The sequence below is a fragment of the Anopheles funestus genome, chromosome 3RL (assembly GCF_943734845.2).
Source record: "Anopheles funestus chromosome 3RL, idAnoFuneDA-416_04, whole genome shotgun sequence".
Taxonomy (NCBI): Eukaryota; Metazoa; Arthropoda; class Insecta; order Diptera; family Culicidae; genus Anopheles; species Anopheles funestus.
In genome coordinates this window covers 64,073,925-64,088,780 of record NC_064599.1, presented here as the reverse complement: position 1 = coordinate 64,088,780, position 14,856 = coordinate 64,073,925, and the positions used below count along the sequence as shown (strand labels likewise).

Below are 14,856 nucleotides of genomic sequence, written 5' to 3'. Positions count from 1 at the left end.
GATCAGTGTTCAATTTTCCTTCACCTCACGCACGAGCATTCCCTGCGAAACGTCTTTCCAAAGCGTCTCACTAACAATCAAGTGAAGAAATGTGTTTGGGAAAAATTGGTTTTTTGTGCATAAACCATTTTCTCCCTCACTCATGATAGCATGCGAATGTTGTCCCCTTTTCACACAAACCCGATTATACCGTCCATTGCCCTGGAGATAAAGTGAAATAAGGTTCAAATGATGCCATTTTTGGGGACAGCTTGCTCGTGATGGGAAGAATTTTTGTCACTCCAAAAACGTTAGCCATCACCAGGCAAATCCAACGGGAACCAAACGCAGGGACAATCACGTTAAAGAAAACGTGTACGTCCCTGTTCGCTGGGACAGGAATGGCAAAAACACGGCACACCAACAAACAGTTGTCAGTGCAATACGTTCCATGCGTAATGGTGTCCTGTGGTGCGTACACGAACCATCGATATGGTTATGATAGTCACATAAAGCTCGAAAACTGCCACCAACTGTCATGCCGTGGTACGGTTACCCTCGATGCCAGAATTGGAACCAAACCCGGCAGAACGATCGGTTGGGTGTGATGTTCGTAGTTAGCGCTCACATATGCTACTTTTTACCTAGAAGGGATGAGTTTTTGGGGAATATTATCCCGGTTATGGTACGATTTTTCGGTCATTTTGAAATGTATTTTGGCTCGTTCGCATGTTGTGGTTATTCCCAATGATTAGCTTTATTTTTTTGGGACAAAGTAGTGCGATTTCCCCTTTTCCTTGCGTGTTAAGGGTACGCTTAAACGTTATGCCTACGTTTGTAGCACCTCGTGCCATTGATTTCCATTGAAATGGTCCCATATTGCTCCTTTTTTGGTTTTCAAAATTTTTAATAGACCACAACAACACTTAATATTTGGAATCTCTCTTACAACAAATTTTCCTTTCCAGGGAAACCACGGTTGAGGTGCTTTTCAATAAATTTTCTGATATTTTTATTTTGTTTAGAATAAAGTTACTTTGATTCAGAATATTTTTAACATTTAAATAAAAACTTCTTTGTTCTGAAGCAAAGAAAACACTAGTTTACATACAACATTTCTCTTACTAAAACTTTCATCGGTTACAATTTTCGTGCTTCAACCAAGAGAAAAAGTTCTTAAAATTGTCTTAATTAAAAAAATTCAAAGTTCAACTCTTTTTTGTTGGTTGTAATTTTACCCAAATTTACCATCAACTGCTAATGTGTGTGAATGCCCTAGCAACTCGTACCATCCCTCGGTTAAGATATGAAGCAGATTTAATGAATGTAATATACTCCCAGCTCATAGCAGTAGCAGCAGTAGCAACAGCAGTACTATCAACTATCCAACACAAGCGAATTATAAAGTTGGAGATTGTCGAACTATCCGGATAGTACGATGAGCGTACCTGACTTACCTTAATTCCAATTAATGTAACCAGCTCCGAAAAGGGGCAGGATGATAGCAAACGATGGTTTCGGTACGAAACTTTACCACACCCCCGAAGCATTCGTTCAACAAACGCTCGGTCCATTGTGCGGGCTCACTCAGGCTCAAGGTTGGCAATAATTTCATGAAAGGCTAATCGTTGCTCCAAAAAGCAAATAAGATCATTTCCCGAAACATTGAACACACCGAGTAGGTAAGTGTTGTTTGTATTGTTTAAATTGGCATCAGTAGAAGTTTCTTAGAAATTGTTCAATTTATGAACGCTTGTTGGATAATTGCGTACGGCTGATGTTGGGAATTTTGCAAGGGACAGTTACCGGATATAGTTATTTTTGGCTATATGTACACTTCACTAGTTATGGCACTTTACTAGGTACCATGATAAGAAAAAATTCAAATTTCGGGTATTTTTAATAAAAGTTGTAAACAAATGTGTGCAGTAACAGTGAATATTTCCATCAATACTATGCCCATGAGCCATGGTTGCGTTTCGGACATTGCCTATTTTTCACATTCACATCTCGATTTCAACTCTCTTCAGCACTTTAGTTCTATTTTTTTTTTATTTTTTTTTTATTTTTTTTTAAACAAATATATTAGATGAAATGCTGTTCCACATGTGTACCGGTAGATAAGGGATCATGAAAGCTAATGGACAACAGGAGCATCTCGGTGGCTTGGTGAAGTAGGTGATAAACGGCGCCGGTTCCACACGATAGGACCAGGTATCAAATCTCGTTCGGACCGTCTCCCCAGTAGAAAAGACTGACTATTAGGCTACGTGGAAAAATAAGTCTAGTATTGAAGAAATTACCGGCAAAAAGTAATCAAGAAATGGCAGGTCGTTGGTTTTGGTCTCGTAACCAAAATCCAAATATCAAAGGAAAGGCATTGGGAATGACTTTGACAAAATTCAAGGTATATTACATAGTTTGTGTTTGATAATTGACATGCTTTCCGAGTTATTGTTTTATTCCAACTTATTAATCGCTTTCAGAAAGTTATAATGTTACACTGTTATAATGAATTCCATTAATACAATGTTGGTGAATTTTCCTGAAGTAACTAATTGTTGCCAGCATTAACTTGCAATCGTTGCTCAATACTTTTGTTGAACAAGTTGAAGGATTACGACAGTTTTGTTAAACAGGTTAAAGCTATCTTCGATAAAACTCAATAACTCACTGAAAATAGTCAATTAAATGCCCGAACAAAACAAAAGAACTCGCTGAATGTGGTTTTCGGTTTTCGAGTGTAAACCCTGTAACTTTCTGAAAGAACCAGTTCTATGCCTGAACAAAAAAACATCTCGATGGACATGTCAATAATAGCGTTGAAAACCCTGCAATAGAAGCAATTGAAAATGTATGAGAATGGCAATTGTGGCTGATATTAGGATTACAGGGAGAAACAATTAATACAATGGTCTTAAAATTAAATATAATTTTCCAACATACTAATATAAGATCATTCTTCCATCGTAACCCATTATATGAGTATGAGGGAGTAACATCATCTTTCATCTGGTTTGTTTCGGAAACACCATTGCATGCAGTTCTATTTTAAGCGATTCATTGCTGTCTTATGCCCAACTCGTATGTCTCACATCCGTACACTTTATGAATGTTGAATGCACTACCTGCACACTTAATGGAAATGGAGAAAGGATGTATGCCGTGCATATGACATTACGGTTAAAATCCCTTAGCGATGATATTTATTGTCATACCGTGTCTTCCGAACGTTCCGGTACGTTCCGCGCTCGGTTGGTTAACCAACGATCGATGTGACCAGAATTGTCACCGAGGTGTCAATGCAAATGCTGGCGATGTTTCCTTGTTTACGATCGAACGTACCGTTTGCCGACATATGGTGAAACCGTGCGACAATCCTTTTAATCTCCTGGTGACGTTTTGAGTGCTTGAAAACGCGTGTAGAAATTGAATCGGAAAACCACGATCGGTCGATGGCTAAAGCTGCTTTCAACGGTCACATGCTTCAAGTGGCTGCTAAATTAAACCTTTTCCAATCCATCGCGTCCATGTTGCAATGGTGGGTGGACCGGGGTTGGGGAATCAACAAGATTCTCAACTAGAACCGTTACGTCTTCTAACGGCCATCGGCACTTGGCAATGGGATGGCCCTTCGTCAACGTCCCCAGATGAAGATTAAAATGCATGCATTAGCTAGAAGTGGTAGCTAACATTTCCGAACCCATTTCCTACGATTGTCCCCATGGGACAGCTTTTTATTCTTTTTTCTTCCCTTCCTTCCCTTCTCCCTTTGCACCTCTTTATTCCTTTCCTCACAAATATACAATTTTCTTTCATATCGTTCCTAGTGCTGCATGGACTCGGATTTCTCTACGACAACACGGCCACACAGAGAGAGAGAGAAAGGAGTGGGGGATGTATTTCCAACCTTTTTACAGTAATATTAAATTCATCGCATCATATAAAACCAGCTTATGGATTCATTCCCTCCGTCCCAGACGAATGATGGAAGGTCCTCCGGTCCAGGGTTCCGTATAGCTACGGTACAGGATTTTCGAAGCACTCGATACCATCGTCTAACTGCTTCTCATTTGAATAAATGCGAAACCCTTTTTTTCTGCGTACGTCCACTGCCATCCACCTACCCTATCCCTTACCTTCCGTTGTGTATGTGTGTTGGAGGTACAACCCGGGTTCTTTTCCTACAACTCGATCACTATACCCCCCGAAGCACATCAACTGATGTTTTGCTGTTATTCTTTCTTTTTCTAAAGCATTTTTTTTAGTTTCCTAACTTCTCAATTCCCCTTACCACTACCGCCCCCGGCTCCTGTAATGGGGTAGATTGAGCGGTAGTTTCGCTCTTTGGTCGGTTTTTATATTTCTGCATCATGCTCATCACCTCTTACGGTGGATGCTCTTCCGCCTTACGAAAACTCGTAAAACTGTTGGAATTTCAGATTTGCAACTTCGTTTTACGTATTTCGTTTCAGCAGAGCAGAAGGCAGAAATGCTCCGATCCATACATACTTTATCGGTTGTTTCGTATCACAACCGCTCGGAATTTAATGAAGGATGAGACTGCTGGTTTGCAATTGCTGCTAGGTACATGTACTGGTGGCCGTGAAAGCAAAACCACCCTTTAGCCACCGTAATCTTCCCGTGGGATAATGTCATCATACACTTTGGACGGTACAAATTGCCCCGAGAGGGCTTCCAAGAAGCAGCAGCACGCCCCGAACCGGGGTAAACACTCACGCTGATCAACGGGGGATATGTGTGTCCCACAGTAAGCAACAAAATTTCACATCGTTTACGATAAATTTGTTTCCTGGAATCAGCGCACTGCTTTTCATGAGTGTGATACCAGCGTAAAACCTTGAGATAAGGCACTTCAAAGCATGCGTCTCAGTGTAGTGTTGGTTGAAGGAAGATAAATAAGGTTAAGTAATGGCTTGTTATTTATAGTACATGCGTTTATTTTGTCACGCTATGGCTATGTAGTAAAATTTATGATTATTTTTTAAAAATGTGCCACATCGGTATCTATCAAAAGAAATCTGAGACCTTGAATTCCAGTAGTTCCGGAGAAATGGATTTGCAAAGTAAAAACGATGGATAAAACTTTATTTTTGACTCCATTTCTAACAACAAAGAAAAGAAGATGAGATTTAATACCGAATCCTTTGGTGTGGAACTGGCGCCGTTATCCCAATCACTAAAAGTAATAAATATTAGCGTATTTGATTTTATTTTGTGTTTTTGTAACACATAAAAAATAACCTGTGAATGTCTTAGGATTTTATTACAATTAATTAAACCATAGACAGAGCTAGTGCAATAAAGGAATCTCTCTTCTTTCAGGTGGTTTTATCTCGTTTAGATCTGCCGAGCATGTCTGCGACTCTGAATATTTCGGTCGATCGTATGCAAGTAATGTTTGATCAAGTAGCTCTTTTGCAAGAGCGGAACGAACGCTCTCGCTCGCTAAAGTGTGCGGTGCGCTTGAGGTAGCTCCACACGGAGCGCTGCACACAAGAGCGATTGTGCGATGCGCTCCCAGGACCGAAGTTCTGCACCACATAGACCACTGCACGCAGGAGCGATTCCTACGATACGACTACCTCTTTTTCCCGTGAGCTGTGCGGGAGCGCACACAATAAGATGACCGGAGCGATTGAAATACCTCTTTCGCTCTTGACCCACTAGCTATAGTCTTAGGAAATTTTCAAATTTTTAGATTTTTTTTTAAATTTTTCTAATTTTTTGTTCTTTTTTTAATTTAAAGCATTATTTGAGTGAAAAGAAATTTATTGCAAAAAATTCGAATTAAAATATATCAATTTTTTAAATTTTGCTGAATTGCTAAAAAATGAGGAAAATTTTACATTTTCTCAAACAGGGTAAGGAACTTGGTTCCGCAAATAACTTCTGGCACAGACATCTGAGGGCATGGCCGTCCAAGAAGAAAATGTAGCCATTGGTGCCATCTACCGACCACAGGTTAAAGATTGGCGATCGGTTGGATACCGACCGAGTTATAGCTAAATTTGGCAAAAATGAACCTTAGTAGATTGACAAATTAATAGATTTTTTACGTTTTTTTTAAATTTTTTATTTTTTTTTAATTTCAAGCATTATTTGAGTGAAAAGAAACTTATTTGAACCAATTGGGATTAAATTAAATCAATTTAATTTTTTTTGCAAAATTTCTCAAAAAAAACGTAAGGGGTAAGCCTTATGAATTTTTCGAGTTGAAAATTTTTTGTAAATTTTTTTCTGATTTTTTATTCTATTTTTAATTTAAAGCATTATTTGAGTGAAAAGAAACTTATTGCAACAAATTCGCATTAAATTATATCACATTTAAAAATTTTGCTACACTGCTCAAAAATGAGGAAAATTTTACATTTTTTCAAACCGGGTATGGAACTTGGTTCCTCGAATAACTTCTGGCACAGACATCTGAGGACATGGCCGTCCAAGAAGAAAATGTAGCCATTGGTGCCATCTATCGACCACAGGTTAAAGATTGACGATCCGTTGGATACCGACCGAGTTATAGACAAAATTTGGTGCAAAAATGAGGAAAATTTTACATTTTCACAAACAGGGTATGGAACTTGCGTCCTCGAATAACTTCCTACACAGACATCTGAGGGCATGGCCGTCCAAGAAGAAAATGTAGCCATTGGTGCCATCTACCGACCACAGGTTAAAGATTGGCGATCGGTTGGATACCGACCGAGTTATAGCTAAATTTGGCAAAAATGAACCTTAGTAGATTGACAAATTAATAGATTTTTTACGTTTTTTTAAATTTTTTATTCTTTTTTTAATTTCAAGCATTATTTGAGTGAAAAGAAACTTATTGCAACCAATTGGGATCAAATTAAATCAATTTAATTTTTTTTGCAAAATTTCTCAAAAAAAAACGTAAGGGGTAAGCCTTATGAAATTTTCGAGTTGAAAATTTTTTGTAAATTTTTTTCTGATTTTTTATTCTTTTTTTAATTTAAAGCATTATTTGAGTGAAAAGAAACTTATTGCAACAAATTCGCATTCGAATATATCACATATATAAATTTTGCTAAATTGGTGAAAAATGAGGAAAATTTTACATTTTCTCAGACAGGGTACGGAACTTGATTCCTCGATTAACTTCCTGCACAGATATCTGAGGGCATGGCCGTCAAAGAAGAAAATGTAGCCATTGGTGCCATCTATCGACCACAGGTTAAAGATTGGCGATCCGTTGGATACCGACCGAGTTATAGGCAAAATTTGGTGCAAAAATGAGGAAAATTTTACATTTTCTCAAACAGGGTTAGGAACTTGGTTGCTCGAATAACTTCTGGCACAGACATCTGAGGGCATGGCCGTCCAAGAAGAAAATGTAGCCATTGATGCCATCTATCGACCACAGGTTAAAGATTGACGATCCGTTGGATACCGGCTGAGTTATAGGCAAAAATTGGTGCAAAAAAGAGCCTTATGAAATTTTCTAATTTTTCTAATTTTTTTATTTTTTTATTATTTTTCACTCTTTTTTTATTTAAAGCATTACTTGGGTGAAAAGAAACCCATTGCAACCAATTGGCATTAAAATAAATCAATTTCATTTTTTTTGCAAAATTTTTCAAAAAAATCGTAAGGGGTAAGCCTTATGAAATTTTCGAGTGAAAAATTTTTTTGAAATTTTTTTCTGATTTTTTATTCTTTTTTTAATTTAAAGCATTATTTGAGTGAAAAGAAATTTATTGCAACAAATTCGCATTAAATTATATCACATTTAAAAATTTTGCTGAATTGCAGAAAAATGAGGAAAATTTTACATTTTCTCAAGCAGGGTAAGGAACTTGGTTCCTCGAATAACTTCTGGCACAGACATCTGAGGGCATGGCCGTCCAAGAAGAAAATGTAGCCATTGATGCCATCTACCGACCACAGGTTAAAGATTGGCGATCCGTTGGATACCGACCGAGTTATAGGCAAAATTTGGTGCAAAAATGAGGAAAATTTTACATTTTCTCAAACAGGGTTAGGAACTTGGTTGCTCGAATAACTTCTGGCACAGACATCTGAGGGCATGGCCGTCCAAGAAGAAAATGTAGCCATTGATGCCATCTATCGACCACAGGTTAAAGATTGACGATCCGTTGGATACCAGCTGAGTTATAGGCAAAAATTGGTGCAAAAAAGAGCCTTATGAAATTTTCTAATTTTTCTAATTTTTTTATTTTTTTATTATTTTTCACTCTTTTTTTATTTAAAGCATTACTTGGGTGAAAAGAAACCCATTGCAACCAATTGGCATTAAAATAAATCAATTTCATTTTTTTTGCAAAATTTTTCAAAAAAATCGTAAGGGGTAAGCCTTATGAAATTTTCGAGTGAAAAATTTTTTTGAAATTTTTTTCTGATTTTTTATTCTTTTTTTAATTTAAAGCATTATTTGAGTGAAAAGAAATTTATTGCAACAAATTCGCATTAAATTATATCACATTTAAAAATTTTGCTGAATTGCAGAAAAATGAGGAAAATTTTACATTTTCTCAAGCAGGGTAAGGAACTTGGTTCCTCGAATAACTTCTGGCACAGACATCTGAGGGCATGGCCGTCCAAGAAGAAAATGTAGCCATTGATGCCATCTACCGACCACAGGTTAAAGATTGGCGATCCGTTGGATACCGACCGAGTTATAGGCAAAATTTGGTGCAAAAATGAGGAAAATTTTACATTTTCTCAAACAGGGTTAGGAACTTGGTTGCTCGAATAACTTCTGGCACAGACATCTGAGGGCATGGCCGTCCAAGAAGAAAATGTAGCCATTGATGCCATCTATCGACCACAGGTTAAAGATTGACGATCCGTTGGATACCAGCTGAGTTATAGGCAAAAATTTGTGCAAAAAAGAGCCTTATAAAATTTTCTAATTTTTCTAATTTTTTATTTTTTTTATTATTTTTCACTCTTTTTTTTATTTAAAGCATTACTTGGGTGAAAAGAAACCCATTGCAACCAATTGGCATTAAAATAAATCAATTTCATTTTTTTTGCAAAATTTTTCAAAAAAAACGTAAGGGGTAAGCCTTATGAAATTTTCGAGTGAAAATTTTTTTGAAATTTTTTTCTGATTTTTTATTCTTTTTTTAATTTAAAGCATTATTTGAGTGAAAAGAAATTTATTGCAACAAATTCGCATTAAATTATATCACATTTAAAAATTTTGCTGAATTGCAGAAAAATGAGGAAAATTTTACATTTTCTCAAGCAGGGTAAGGAACTTGGTTCCTCGAATAACTTCTGGCACAGACATCTGGGGGCATGGCCGCCCAAGAAGAAAATGTAGCCATTGGTGCCATCTATCGACCACAGGTTAAAGATTGGCGATCCGTTGGATACCGACCGAGTTATAGGCAAAATTTGGTGCAAAAATGAGGAAAATTTTACATTTTCTCAAACAGGGTTAGGAACTTGGTTGCTCGAATAACTTCTGGCACAGACATCTGAGGGCATGGCCGTATAAGAAGAAAATGTAGCCATTGATGCCATCTATCGACCACAGGTTAAAGATTGACGATCCGTTGGATACCGGCTGAGTTATAGACAAAAATTGGTGCAAAAATGAGCCTTATGAAATTTTCTAATTTTTCAAATTTTTTTATTTTTTTATTATTTTTCACTCTTTTTTTTATTTAAAGCATTACTTGAGTGAAAAGAAACCCATTGCAACCAATTGGCATTAAAATAAATCAATTTCATTTTTTTTGCAAAATTTTTCAAAAAAACGTAAGGGGTAAGCCTTATGAAATTTTCGAGTGAAAATTTTCTTTGAAATTTATTTCTGATTTTTTATTCTTTTTTTAATTTAAAGCATTATTTGAGTGCAAAGAAACTTATTGCAACAAATTCGCATTAAATTATATCACATTTAAAAATTTTGCTGAATTGCAGAAAAATGAGGAAAATTTTACATTTTCTCAAACAGGGTAAGGAACTTGGTTGCTCGAAAAACTTTCAATTTATAAAATTTTGCTAAATTTCCCTAAAATATGCTAAAGCTATAGCCTTAGGAAATTTTCAAATTGGAGCGAATCGCACAATCGCTCCTGTGTGTAGCGCTCCGTACGGAGCTACCTCTTTTTCCGGTGGGCTGTGCGAGAGCGCGCACAATAAGACGAGCGGAGCGATTGAGGGACCTCTTCGCTCTTGACCCAACACTATCTGCCAGTTGCGTCTTCACTGACTGAAAATCAAACAGCAAGCACATCAAGTTTCTACTGAATCTCCAGTTACAAACAATTCTGTGCCTTTGACTCGTTCTGGTCGGAGAGTTGTAATTTCACTCGGCTTTCACTTAAAAGCAAGCCTCGTCTAGGAGTAGAGTACTGTAGCAACTAAAATTTTGTGTTTTTTAGAAAGGAATTTTATGTGTGAAATCATTGAAAATGCCACAAAAAGCTTATGGTGAGAATGTTTTGTCAAAAACTCGAGCCAACGAGTGGTATAAAGCATTCGATGAGGATCGAGACGTTGTCGTAGACGCTCTTGGAAATGTTGCACCAGGAGTTCGTTCCAAATTGTTCTACTGTAAATGAAGAATACTATTTACAAATTATGCAACGTTTGAGAAAGTAAATGTGAGCCAGATTTGTAGAAGAACAATTTATGGATCCGCGCCGTCTCGTAAGGCCCATGTTGTGAACACTTTTTGGTACAAACATTGCACATTGTATGTAGTCGAGCTACCAGAACCTATTTATCGGACCGGACTGAGAACCCTTGTTACTTCGTTCTGTTAAAAAAAATGAAATTAACACTACGTGGATGCCCCTTCGAGTCAATTGGAGTGATCGAGAAGAATGCGTTGAAGGAAATACAGGCGAACTCTTCAAAGACCTACAATAAAATGTTTCAATAACTTGGAATAAATATGGAATATGTGTATTCTATTGGGATATATTTTGAAAGCGTTAAAATAAATTTCGATAATTAAATATCTACTTACTTGACCCAATTCCCATGATTTTTGCCATATGTATGACAGAATGTTTACTTCATGTTTCTTACTGCAACGACCATTTCAGCTATCCGTTTGAGCTTGTTTTATTTGCAAACTTCAAACAAAGAGAGACAAGAGAAAGGAGAGCGAGAATTAACACATTGCATTTTTTTGTTTCAATTTCTCCATTTTTCAATCCAACATCCAATGAGAGCTGCTCGGTTTGTCAATCAATCGTAATTCATAAACAAATTTGCATAATTGTAAATTATGTGTGTTGAGGTTAATTTTTAATCGTTGCCACATGTTCAGGTTTCAATAATTCTGTCGAAAGCTTTTATGATTTTTTATATTGTTGTATTTCAATTTAATGTCCCTTTTTCGTACGATTACACCGCTTTTCGGCGTGGTGGAAAAACCCTCCAGTACACACCAAAACGTAACGATCCCGATACTAGGCTGTCGTACAAATATTATCAATATACATTCATCTGGTAAATATTTTTACGGCCAGCCCGGCGGTCCCAATGGCCGGTCGCAACACAAACTCCGCTCTCGCCCCACCGTGTTAGTGAACATTTTGGTGAATCGTACGAAATTAATTCAAAAATCGCTTAATGGACTAGCAAATGAATATTTAATTTTACATATATTTATCATACCATTGGCACACACTATCAAGATGCGACCGGAAAATGCACCAGCATACGATGAGTGGCCCCATCGCGGTAAACACGCGGGATGGCAAAAGGAACTCAACCACCACCATGGCCCCCGGTGAAAGACCGTTGCCATAAATTGGACGCCATCGGATGGACGCCCTGTCCGGGTTGAAGGGTCCAGTTGTGAAACCGACGGTGGAATCCATGTTTTATGCGAAAACAACATACACACACACTCACGAAAACATCATTCTCGTTTTATGTTTATACCATCATTTGGTAGCTCTTGTTGCCGAGTTCTTCACATACAACTATACGCCCCGAATCCGTGTTTGCCTTTCGTAATGATATGCATATAATGAGATACGCCACGGTACGGCAGTATATGTGTGCTCCTCGTTACACAAACTCAGGCTTGTTTTTATGGTTAAAGGGGAAATAAAATGTATTTTTGATGGTGGCAAAACAAATCGGAAAAAACCCCTTTTCCACAATGACCTATGTTTATCCGCTCAAATCATATGGATTTTTACTTTAAAACTTTAGCCATAAAACTGCATCCTACTTTTACGGCGCAAAGTTTCCTTCTGCAAGGGTGCAACATGCGATAGGTTTAATTGAAACTATTATTCCCCACCGGTTCATTTTTCATTCTTTGTATTAAATGGTACGTCTCTACCACATTTCATCGAACGCATAATTTAAAAGCAACCGAACGTCGTTGTGGCTAAATTGCTCTCCGCCGCGTGTGTTCACCAAGCGGCACCAGGCGTCTCCATCGGTGCGCGTAACGTATTTACAGGGTTTTCCAGCCCAGTTCAAATATATAATGGGAGGTTTCAAATTCGTAAAACGCAAGGTGAAAGAAGCACGACAGTATTCAAGTCTGGAAAGCCAATTCAAAGTAGTAAGATAGCACCTCAAAATCGTAACACCGAATCTCAAATTTAGCAGTTGTTTACCCCTACTGACGTTTTGGCGGTTCTTCGAAACTATGGGATAGAGGTAGCGATAATTAAGTCAACATATTTTTTTAAAATAAATTTCAAGTGCTTAATTAAAAAATCTAAAAATATTTATTAATTTCCATTCAGTTTTGCCCTATTCTGTACTGTTGTAACTGTCATTGTTATTTTAATATTTTTTGGAAAATACTGATGTACTATAGGCATACAAAAATGCATATTTTGTTGTTAGAGTTATCATAATTAATATACAACAAATATTTTGACGTAACTATCGCTACCTCTATCCCATAGTTTCGAAGAACCGCCAAAACGTCAGTAGAGGTGAACAACTGCTGAATTTGAGATTTGGTGTTACGATTTTAAGGTGCTATCTTACTACTTTGAATTGGCTTTCCAGACTTGAATACTGTCGTGCTTGTTTCACTTTGCGTTTTACGAATTTGAAACCTCCCATTATATATTTGAACTGGGCTGGAAAACCCTGTATTCTAAACGACAGTCACCTTAAATGACGTTAATTCTCGATTGGAAACGTAACCAATCCGAAATTGGTGGTGCGCTCTAGTACGGCCAACAAAATTTGTCCGCTTTTGTACCGTGGAAGCGTCTGTTCGTTAGTTAGTTTCATCACGTACGGGATTTGTTTCTCGCAGCACACAACACAAACCTCGAAAAGCTCGATGACACGAGCGACTTGTACGAAAGAAAGCGATCACGCAGCGAACTGGATGGTAACTTTATTTCGGGCTAGGAAGAAAGCATCGTCTTCCCTAGGCAACCGTTCATCCTGTTCGCGGCTGAGCTAGTGCGGTTCTTGATACCGTGCCAAGGTTGGTTATGGTACGGCAAAGCAAAACAAGGATGCCTACGCCTTTTGCTAGGTGATAAATGTTTGTGCTCGTACCCAGGTGGATCGGTGGATGATAAATCGGATCTTAACTAATGAGAGACAAAAGATTCACAACTATGTGTAAATTGTTGGTTTAAAATTTATTTTAATTATTTTATCTAACTTCATTCCTTTCCAAAGAAAACAATCAACACGCATTCAATCCCATGAAGATCAATATTTTCAATTCAATTTGTTGTCCAATTACTCATCGGCTTCACTTCAAAATTGTATCAATCATATCAAAAAAATTGCATAAAATTCATTCTCAATAACAGTGAATTCTTGTTTCACTCTTTCACGGTAACCATTTGTGAAACTCCATACCAATAGCTCCTTCTCCCGGTGCAAATATTCGCTACCCTTTCCCAGGGGTGAAAACTTCCCCGGCTTCCACACCCCACTAATGGATGCAAATTGTAAAAGTAAATTTAACTAGAACAAACTTGCAGCTTGCCTGCAGTTACGATCCCAAAATCCCCCAGCTCATCGCTCAAGCGCAAAACCCATCGCAAAAACCGAACCTAACTCAATCGTCATGCAAATGATTGAATAGCGTGAACAGCGGAATGGTGAATGGCACTTGGGCGTGGGAAACTATACGGAAGCGCTGGTTTGAAATCGACGCACAATTGATTTTTGACTAGCTTGACGATAAAAACGTGTTAACTTCATTACCGTTACCGATGTGGAGGACTCTATTCTCTCTCTCTCTCTCTCTCTGGAAATATGTTACGTACGGGAGAAGGGAAAAAAAGAAGATAACACAAACACTAAATGGATGTCACTTTGTATTTGCAATGCATATGCAAAACTTTTTTTTCTTTCACGCGAATAATGTCATCAGGAATTATTAAATGATTTATGAGAATAGAGTTTTTTTTCTCACATAGGTGTATGATAAAACGAATAAATCATTATTTTTTTTTGTGAAAGAATCATCGAAAGAAAAGTTAACTATTTTCTATTTAGTACTTTAGTGATTCGGTTGATTGTATGATTTATTTAGGCTCTTTTATCCAGGCCGTTTGATTAACACGGATATTAGAATAACCGGGAAAAAAGGGCCAGAAATGAGAAAAATTTGTTTTCCAAACTAATTGCGCTGCTGCTTGGGCGTGAAAGTTACAAAGCTGCAAACAAAAACGACAAATAATTAAAGCAAATTTAATAATAAGTGCATGGTACAATATCCTAAAAAATTAAATATTAAATATAATAAAAAAAATGTCTGAAAAAGCTCAACCCAACATGCAAACCTCGATGGGCAAAAATAAAACATGCTTCAAGTATCTCTTTTTTTTTGGAAACCATTTATTGTTAGGAAATTAAATCATTTATTATTTGTATCAGCAACGAAGGTCGAAGATG

General features: G+C 37.2%; 1 long non-coding RNA gene across 1 annotated transcript; it reads left to right on the top strand.

Moving 5' to 3' along the window:
* The first annotated feature begins 7,393 nt into the window (after nt 1-7,393).
* Nucleotides 7,394-9,554, top strand: LOC125766906 (uncharacterized). The gene is made up of 3 exons (XR_007418703.1): nt 7,394-8,101; nt 8,626-8,815; nt 9,340-9,554. It is a non-coding gene; the product is annotated as an uncharacterized LOC125766906 (long non-coding RNA).
* The last annotated feature ends 5,302 nt before the right edge of the window (nt 9,555-14,856 follow it).